The sequence below is a fragment of the Bufo bufo genome, chromosome 2 (assembly GCF_905171765.1).
Source record: "Bufo bufo chromosome 2, aBufBuf1.1, whole genome shotgun sequence".
Lineage (NCBI taxonomy): Eukaryota > Metazoa > Chordata > Amphibia > Anura > Bufonidae > Bufo > Bufo bufo.
The window spans coordinates 9,073,231-9,084,049 of NC_053390.1; positions in this window are offsets into that span (position 1 = coordinate 9,073,231).

Consider the following 10,819-nt stretch of genomic DNA (forward strand, 5'->3'; position numbering starts at 1 on the left):
TATATACTCCCACTCCTCCATGGAGAAATAGACAGTGACGTCCTGACACCTTATAGGAACCTGACAACACAATGACACCGTCATCACCCAGACCCCTCCAGTGCTGTTACTGGAGAATTTCCCAGCATTCCCAGCAGTGTCACCTCTCCAGTCAGCAGCTCCATCATCTTGTGGGTGAGCTCTAGGATCTTCTGCTCATGTATCAGGGGGTGAGGGGGAGGCTCTGTGATGGGGGGAGGGGTCCTGCTCTGCCCTCCTGACTCCTGGAGATGGATGATGGGAGTCACACAGTCCCCCGATGTCTTCTTCACTATTGTGTACTCCTGTGGATGGAGAGAGACACTTAGGGAATAAACCCTTCAGGGGCCATGTGCTCTCCTCCGGCCCTCTCCTCCTGGTACAACGTGCCTACTTACCTCCTCATGGCTCCTACAACATGACTATTGGTCACTGGTCACATGACACATCACTCACCATATTGGGGCTGATCTTCAGGTTCTCCATCACTTGGAAGGTCTGGAGGCCGTTCTCCAGGACCCTGGACTCTTCCTATCACTTCCAATGATGGATTCTCCTTCCCGATGTCTGACTTGTTACAGAATACAATAAAGAGGAGAGAAATCTAGAAAAGTTTACCTCTCCGCTCAGCAGGGAGATGATCTCCAAGGTGAGGTCTAATATTCCTCTGCTGATCACCTTCCTGTCCATCCTTGGTGGTCATTCAGGAGAAGAGGAGAGAACTGGAGGAGCTGGAGGCTTCTAGTACTGCAGGCGCCTTTATGAGAAGAGGAGAGGAAATCATCCAGGGGACAAGACCAGATGTCACCTCCAGAACCGCACTTCCTGAGCCTGGAGGGGCCCCGCTTCTCAGAGCCCCCACCACATGGATTCCAGGGGCCCCAACATGGAGATCTCTGGTGGCTCCACAGGAGATAAATGTCTGATAGATGCAGGTCCCACCTCTGGGCTGTGCTCAGCTGTGTCCAGAACTCCTAGAGAAGAGACTGGAGAGAGCTGAGCTCAGGCCGGGCCCTGCTCCATTCATTCTCCTCCTGGAGGCAGGGGCCCCTCACCAGGACAGTCAGGGGCCAGCGAATGATGACAACCCCCACTCTCCCCACTTCTCCTCCCCCATCATACTAAGCTGAGGAGCGGAGAAGGATTCCTTGTGTGTAATGGAGGAGAATCTCCAGAGGTGACATGTCTGAGCTCTCCACCACACTGTCTCCTCACAGCTCATCTTACCTGCAGGCTGGAGGAATGGCTGATACCAGAGAGAACAAGAGCCCTGACTACCGACCAGGACCTGCCGAGTATCTGCTGCACTGCCGGAGCTGAAGGACCTGGGGTGACGTCACCGTCATGTGATCAGTGCAGGGGGCGGGGCTCAGGAGAGGAGGTGGTGAAGGACCTGCGGTGACGTCACCGTCATGTGATCAGTGCAGGGGGCGGGGCTCACTAGAGGAGAAGAGGTGGTGAAGGACCTGTTGTGACGTCACCGTCATGTGATCAGTGCAGGGGGCGCGGCTAAGCAGTGGATAGGATAAGTGCTGCGGAAGTACCTCGGATGATGTTACCGATGTTACCGTCATGGGGCGTGGCTCAGTTGTGTAGAGGATAAGAGGCGGTGAAGGACCTGTGGTGATGTACATCATATGATCAATGCAGGGGGCGGGGTACAGAAGAGGTGGTGAAGGAGGCGGGATGACTTTAGTGTCATGTGATCAGTGTATGTGGAGGCGGGAATGGCAGTGGAGAGGAGGAGCTGAAGGACCTGTGAGAATGGTCATGTGCCGTGAGGTGCGGAGCCGTGTATGGAGGAGCAGTGATGATTTTGGTGGATTTTCTTATACAGAGCTAAGAAAATGCTGGGAGTTGTAGTTGTGTAGTATTACTGATATCTATAAGAAGAGACTGGACATACCGGGAGTTGTATTTAATAACCACACCTCCCAACATTTGAGAAGGTCCTGGAGGTTTTGTAGGGTGACTCTCCGCCCTGGTTTTGGTGGTCACGTGACATAAACTGTCCAGTCGGGACGTATGACTGTTGCGCTCAGTACTACAGCCCCCATTCTGCTTGTGTAAAGAAATAAACACCGTATCCCTGTGAACGCGTTGCGCACGGACAGGAGCGGCGCTCCCAGCGTGATGACGTCATTACTCAGGTCCTGTCCTGCTACGTCAGGTGAGGGGCGGGCGTTCCCTTCTTTGGAGGCAGAGGCAGAATTGTAAGTTTTCATGGCCTTGCATGCCCAGTGTTGGCGGAGTATCTACAGCACAGGCGTAGCGAATGCGCAGCGACAGGGAAAGTAAACCCTCCGCGGTATAAATCTCATAGGAAACCATCCTACAAGGACAATCAGGATGGATCCAGCGCGAAGCAGTCCCGGCACCGCGCCGCCATAGGCTACAGATAACCTGGTGTCTGTATTATTTTGGGGTCTGGTCTGGGGTCCATCATGTTCTAGTTCTGTAGCCGTGTCTATTGGCTCTTTTCTCTTGGCAGTACAGTAATTGGGGGCAGCACTGTCGGTACAGTAATGTGGGCACACAGGGCAGCAGCGGGCACTGTTAGGCTAGTTCCACATGCGCAGAGGTATTTGGCTGCTTTTTGGCATATTTGCCGCATCTCCACTGGTTCTCACTATATTTAATGGAGCTGGATACAGAGAGATCCGGCAGGAAACAGCCTCTCACGAGCACTAGTGTGAAGCTAGACTTAAAGGGCCAGCCAGTGTGCCATCTGTTAATCCTGGTGTCTTCATATATAGCAGGGGGTAGTACCACCCTGGCCAAAGACATCTGCGCATGATGATCTGGGCCAGGTGGAGAAGAAAAGGGAAGTGAAGAACTGAAATCCGTGGAGACGTCACCTGTAGTCACCGGATTTACATTTGTTATACTGGTGGCTGCTTCTTATAAAATGTGTTTACGTCTCTTTATTAGAGAGTAGGGTCACTTTAAATTGATTCAGGGGTTCTGCAATTTGCCTGCTCTGTCTAGGGCACCAAAATCTCTTGTCCCAGCCCTGCTCATTAGTACAGGAGGTTCCAGAGAGCGGTGACTATGCTCTTTACCTTTCCCGCTCCCTGGACTTCTGCAGATGCCGGCACTGCCTCTGTCCTCACAGCTTTCAGCGTCAGGACGTGGTGCAGCACTGGCACCAGACCATAGTGTGTTGGCCTGCGCTGCAGGAAGAGCCGGAGTGGTGGCGCTTCACCACGTGAAGTAGAGGTGAGTATCCCCCCCCCCCCCCCGGTCTGAGGTCTGCAACTCCGTATTACACCCCCCAACTTTCCACCAAGTGCAGGTGTCTGTCTGCCTCATGTCGTCACCTGCCCCAAGTGTCCTTATTTTTGAAAACAATAATATGGTCATCCTAGATAATAGCTTTGGCGCACATGGAGTGTTTCGGCAATATTTTTTTTACAGTAAGCAACGCGTCTAATGTCATCCAATCTCTATAAACACCCAGTCCCCTTAGTACCCCACACAGCAGTTATGCCCCCTTAGTTCTCCTTCACAGTAGTTATGCCCCTTTATTGCCCCCAAACAGCAGTTATTGCCCCTTAGTGCCTCTCACAGTAGTTATGCCCGCTTATTGCCCCCACACAACAGTTATGACCCCTTAGTGCCTCTTCACAGTAGATATGCCCCCTTATTGCCCCCACACAGCAGTAATGCCCCTTTATTGCCCCCACACAGCAGTTATGACCCCTTAGTGCCTCTTCACAGTAGTTATGCCCCCTCATTGGCACCACACACTAGTTAGTACCCCACACAGTAGTTATGTCCCTACACAGCAGTTATGCATCCTTAATGTCCCTGCACACTAGTTATGCCCCCCTTAGTGCCCCCACACAGTAAAATGCCTCCATAGTGGCACCTTTACAAGAATTCTGCCCCCTTAGTGTTAATAAAATGAAAAATACTATTCACCTAGCCCCGTTTCCTAGATGAATGGACAACGTCCCCCTCTCCCTAGCTGCTGATGTGATGCAGGAAATTATTGCACCTGCTAAGCTGACAGGGGGATCCTCATCCGATGCACTCTTCTCCACAGCTCGCCTCTGCAGGTGCAACAACATCACGCATATAACTAACCATAGAAATATCCTTAGGAGATAGTTAAAAGAATAAACTATATAAATTCCCATCTACATGAATGTAAATATTAACTGTGTAACAGCATACTCCCGTCTGGTATTGTAAATGTCACTATTTACACCAAAACGGTAGTTATACAAATGCAAATAAACAACAGTGCAATTTGCTTTGATGCCTGAAAGACATAAAAGAGAACATGCGTATAATGCAACAACTATAATGTAAGGCTTTAAGTTGTATCAATTAAAGTTCAAGACACTTCCTTCTTGAAGTCAGAGGTAGGAGCAGGTACAATGAGAGGATTCTGTTCTTGCTCTCCCAACTCAGCCTTGTTTAAACGTCCACCAACCCTTAACATGTCATCATTGTCAATGAATGGGTTCAAGTTAGCAATTGGACTGTTTTTTGGAATGTCCTTCTTGTCATGAATACATTTAATTTCTGAGCCAAAGACATCCTGTTGTATACTGCGTATTATGATTATTTCACCTTCAGCAATGTCTTTTGCAGAAATAAGCTTTTGGCAAATGTGCCAACCTTGACATTGAACATCGGTGGGCTTCGTGTGAAAGCAGTGTGCAATATGGACTAACCTTGTGATGGTGTGTACAAGCCTTATCCACTTGGAAAAATGTTCAAAGCGTTGACAGCCCAAGATGAGTCTTTGTTCAGTTCTGCTGACAAGGATTTTAACTTCAGGACGAATCTCTGGATCTTTGTCAGGTTCTAGAAGATTGAAGACATCAGCTGTGGTTTCTTCTGGATGATCCAGCACGAATTCAGGACCCGTTAACCAAGAAGAATTCGCAAAGGCACTTGCAGACACTGGCCTGGTGGCATGATCTACAGGATTAATTTCAGATGGGACATAACGCCATTGTTCAGGTTTAGATGATTTCCTGATTCTTTCTACACGGTTGCTGACATACACATAGAAACGTTTAGGCTGGTTATATATGTAGCCCAGAACAACTTTGTCATCTATCTGAATGTCTAGCTCACACAGTATGAAATCTGCAATTTTTACAGCTAGCACAGTCCCACAAAGTTCAAGCCTAGGAATTGTGTGCTCAGGCTTAGGTGCTAACTTAGCTTTCCCAAACAGAAACGCTATGTGGGTTTGATTAAAGGAGTCTCTCACCTTGAGGTAGGCAACAGCCACTATGGCCTCAGTAGATGCATCTGAGAAGATATGAAGCTCTTTTCTCTGACTTGTAGCAAGGAAAGCTGAAGTATAGCAGCGTGGTATACGAATTCCATCTAAGGCATATATATAGTATAAGAATGAGCCGGCTCTCTATGACCCAAAAAGATGGAGTAAGGTGCTCAATCCAGACAAAGCGTACCCAACGCTTGTGGTAGGGATAAAGTGAAAGAAAGTAGAGGGATGGCACTCAAACCATTTGTGTTGTATGGATGAATATATTTATTAAGGGGTGGCTAAATATGCCTGATGTAGTAAAAACTGGTATGATAATCAGAAAATTGTATCAAAATTATAAAAATACATATATGTAATATAAAAAAGCAAATTATAATAGCAGCATATCAATTGCATAAAATCCTGTTGGAAAAAGAAGGGGAATGAAAGTCCTAAAAATCTGTAAAAGAACCTGTTTAAAAAAGGATCTGTTGGAAAAATTCAGTCTCGGGTTGTGATGTCTGGTGGAAAAAGTTGATAACGTATTCTAGTATACAATGTCCTAGTATACCATAAAATTTATCTCAATTATCCTGATATATCATAAATATCATAAAATATCAACTTATGAAGAAATCCTGCTGAAAAAAAGGGAGAAAAAGGAAGGAATGTCTTGTAAACCTGTAGGGAGAAAGTCCAGTCTCATACTCTGGTATCCGGAAATATATTGCAGTATAGTATCCTGAGCTAAAAATAAAACTTCCTTTGAGAAGTAATATAGAATAGGTATCTCCTTACTACTGGAAAATAATCGCATCAGATTTAGTATATGGAGTTATTGATGCGCTGTGGAATAATCGACTGCTGCTGTGAAAGCAGGTACATTACCCTCCTGGTGGCCGTCAGTGAATCGGGGAGCGGCTCCTGCCTGCAAGTCGGCGTCCACGTGTGCTGCTCGCGCCCGCTGTATGATCCGGCCGCTGGTTGCTGCTGTTGTCGTCACTTCCGGTGACGTCACATGCGTGTGAAAAATCACCCGCTCGATTCAATGTCGGCTTGCCACGTGGAGATAAGTGGCGGGAAGAGACGTTACAGCTTCACAGGAGGGAAAATAAGCTCAGGAGCTTCTCTTTGGTTGTAGGATCCTTTTGTTTGGTGCTAGCTAGTTTCAATAGGCTGACTCAATGCCCCATACGCGTTTTGGAGCATGCTGCTCCTTCATCAGTGGGAATGAGTAGCCCATTTCTTCTTGGAAATTTATATGGATCTAATTGGATCAAATTAGTAGTTGTAGGAGTGGTCAGGAGATTTTTTTCTCTTTTTTCTGGCGTTGAATAAATTGTGTACTGAATCTTCAGGAACAGGATTGGGATGGATACCATATCTCAATAAATATATATATATATATTGTGTTTAAAATCTCTCATATTTAAAACAATAGAATAGGAATAAAAATGGAAGCATAATACAAGTATAATAAAACTGCACATATTAGTATCAATAAAAATGGTGTGGAATGGGAAATTATGAAATGATATGGATAAATATGTATAGTACATCAATCGATAGTAAATGATGATATTGTGTTCTCCTCTCTATAGTTATTGATTGTGTATATGCGAGTGATACATTGCATCCTAGTAATTTCCAGGTATGTTGTGAGTGAATTGGAGTGGTTGATAGGGAAATGGGGAGGGGCCCACCCAAGGAAGAGGGGTCAGAGTGCTGATAGACAGCCTGACTACGACCCCAGTTCCTAAGGGGGGGGCACCCCGCCAAAATCTACGTGGTGATGTGCTCCAATTCTGACTTTTTATAGGAAGCCAAAGATTTCCATCTCTGCATTGAGACCTCTCGGAATCATTGTATTAAATTCAAATATTTTCCTGGATTCGGACCTAGACATGGCGGCTATATGGTTGCCGCCTCTCCATTGACGTGGGACTCTCTCTATGGCTGCGTAGGTGAGTGTTGACGGATCGCAGTTGTGGTATTCCTTATGGTGTTTAGAGACTGAGTGTAGTTCATAGCCCTTTTTGATGTTTGATATATGTTCGGATATTCTCGTTTTGAGTAATCTCTTTGTGCGCCTTACGTACTGTTTGAGACATGGGCATTGTAGGGTGTATATTACATTATTGGAGTGGCAGGAGAGGTGTTCACGGATCTCATGTTTATATGTACTGTTAGTTGAATTGACTGTTGTTGTCTTTTTTGGAAAGTTAGTGATTTTGCAATTGTTGCATTTACCGCACCTGAAGAAACCCTGTAGCGTTAACCAACTTTGGTTAGGTGTAGTCTTATTAATTTTGATTGTTGGTGCTAGGCGTAAGCCAAGATTGGGGCCTCTGGTGTAGGTGATCTGTGGTTTGTCTGGTAATAGTTGGCCTATGATTTTATCGCTTTAAAATATGGTGCCAGTGTTTGTGAATACTCGTCTCTAGTTTTTTGTGGTGTGCATTGTATGGTAAGATAATTCGGGGAGTTTCTTCCTTTTTGATCATGGTTGTGATAGTTTCGTTGCTATTGTCAAAGAACTTCGTTCTGTCCATTAATCTTACTTTCTCTAGAGATCTATCTATTACTGTCATCGGATAGTCTTTTGCTAAAAATTGTTTCTTTAGATTTTCAGCTTCTATTTCGAACTGACTATCAAGTGTGTAGTTTCTTTTTAAACGCCTAAATTGGCTAGTTGGGATGTTTAGTAACCAGCTAGGTAGGTGACAGCTAGAATGTAGAATGAAATTATTTTTCATCACTGGCTTTTGGTATGTCCTACATTGTAATTTATTTTCTGTTGTCTCGATTAATAGATCTAAGAATTCTACTTTTGTTTGACTGATGTTGGCTGTCAATGTTATGTTTCTATCGTTTGTATTGATGTTCTCTAAAAAAATGTCTAGTTTCTCCCTCGTATCGCTCCAGATAAAAATGATATCATCAATGTATCGCCGCCATAGTACCAGGCTCGTCCCCAGTAGTGGTGTGATGAAATTGTGTTCCCACTGGGCCATAAAGATGTTGGCATAACTGGGGGCGAACCTGGTACCCATGGCGGTCCCGCGCTGTTGTAGAGAAAATGTTGAGTCGAACATAAAATAATTGTGGGTAAGAATAAAAATAACTCCATGTATTAAAAAATCTATTTGGTCTATGTGTAGGGTCTGGTAGTGGTTCAGTCGTTCTCTCAAGGCAGTAGTGCCATGGTTGTGATTGATAATAGTATACAGTGAGTTGACGTCCATCGTACATAGTAGCCAGTGGTTTTGATATTGTATCTGTTCGATTGTCTTTACAATATCTGTGGTGTCTTTTATGTATGATGGTATTAGTTTGACTGTGGGCTGTAATAATCTGTCTATTTACTGGGAGAGGTTGGAGGTGAGGGATCCGATTCCTGAAATAATTGGTCTGCCTGGTGGGTGGGTTGGATTTTTGTGAATCTTTGGTAGATAGTAAAATACAGGGATTCTATTTTGTGGACTTGTGATGAATGTAAATTCTTGTTCATTCAAAATGCCTTTTTCTCTACCAGTTTGTGTCAGTGTAACTAATTCTCTATAGAAGTCTTCGGTGGGATCTTTTTTAAGAGTCGTGTATGTTTGTGGGTCTGATAGTTGTCTTCTACATTCTAACATGTAGTCCTCTGTGTTTTGTAAGACAATCGCTCCACCTTTATCAGCTGGTCTTATGGTTAAATTTAAGGTCGATTGTATCTGTTTAATTGCATGTATCTCCCTTTTGGTAATGTTATATTGTGTTTTATTTAAATTCATTCTCCTAATGTCGGACTCTATACATTTGCGGAATGTGGCTATATTGTCTCCCATTTCTTGTTTTGGATATTTTGTCGATTTTGTTTTCAGATCTGTATGGATGTAAATTGAAGGTCGGGGATTATCTCTGGATATTGGATTTTTTATAAAATATTTTTTCAGGCAGAGTTTCCTCACGAATTTCTCTATTCCTATATAGGCATTGAACTTATCCATTTTGGCTGTAGGTGAAAATTTCAGTCCCTTACTAAGTAGTTTCTTTTGTGTCTCATTTAGGCTCGTGTTGCTCAGGTTAACAATAATATTCATTGAGTTGTCTAAGTCTTGTGATATCTGTTCTGTCTTCTTCTTGTGTCTACTCCTTCTTGTCCTCTGTAATCCCGTGTGTTGGGTGGGTTTTCTCTTTGTGGATCTATCGTTGTCTGATAGTTCGTGTAGTGGTGTTGGTGGTGGGGGGTATTCATTGGTGTCACTTCTCGGTGTTCCCTGAAGTATTGGGGAGTGTTCCTCGGTGTCCTTTCTCGATGTCGTCTGGGTGGGTTGTCTTTGTGTGTTTCGTTCCTGTGTCTTAGGTTGTATTTGTGTGTCGGGGTCTGTGCTCTCTTGTGTCTCTGTGGGGAACGGGGGTGGTGTCGTGTCTTTGTTCTGTGATGGGGCGGGGTTTGGTCTAAAAAATAAGGTGAGGTAAGTGATTCAAAGTAATTATTGGTTGGGATATTATAACGGTCTTGAATATTTTTCCTAATTTGTTTCTCTCCCTGTCTCTCGACAGGGTCTTCTATTACATCTAAGGCATGTAGAGATTGTTTCCAGGACTCCCACTTTGAAAGCTTGTCTGATGGCAGTGGAGCGTCCCAATCTTTAATAGACTTTGAGAGCTGTCTAAGTAAGGCTTTACCTTGTATGGTGATGGGAGCCACAAATCCCACTGGATCGTATAGGCTGTTCACCACTGACAGAACACCACGCTTGGTAAATGGCTTTTCTGCAGAGCTGACTTGAAAGCCGAACGTGTCTTTTAAGTCCCACTTGTGAGGAAAATGGATTAATATTTACTGTCAGCTATGTTCCCACACCAACCATCTGCTGAAAGGTAGCAGAGGTAGTGAGCTCCACGGGGGGGGGGGGGGGGGGGGGGGGGCCTGCTTCAAAGCCAGCCAGATGGCAGAGAGCCTCTAGCAGTCAACCTTTGTTTACATTTCTCACCTCCATTAGCTGGATTCCTGGCTGGCTGAATGGAACAGGAAAAACTTCACTGCAGGGGTCTAGGCCATTCCCCAGTTCAGTGAACATTATCAGACATCATGGAGCTGGCGGTTCATAAGGAATTATGAATCGCCCGTTCATCACAGGCATAAAACCGATACATATTTGTGTCCCTGTGGCCACGCTGAACAGGCCCGTGCTCTTAGTTTGGTGGTGGGAGGCCAGGGAGGGGAGATATACATATCTCCCCACAGAAACCAAATAATGGTACCATGCTTGGACTCCTGGTAGCCGGAACCCAGGTGGATCCATTGGTCCCAGAACCACCTCCCTGTGACATTCTGGTCTGGAGCCATAAGCCCTAATCGGTTTTGTGGCTCATGTTTTGCCAGTCCAGCAGAGGGGGGTGGACCCCTCCCAGAGGCCAGGAGGTGAGGGGCCGGCTATTGGTTAAAAGGCTTGTGCCAGCAGGCAGGCGTGTCTTTCTCTGAAGGAAGGGACAACGTGCCATGTGTTTAGAGGGACCTGCAACCTGCTGAAATCACTGCTTCCCATGTGAACACAGCTAAGAACTCATCACAACCCA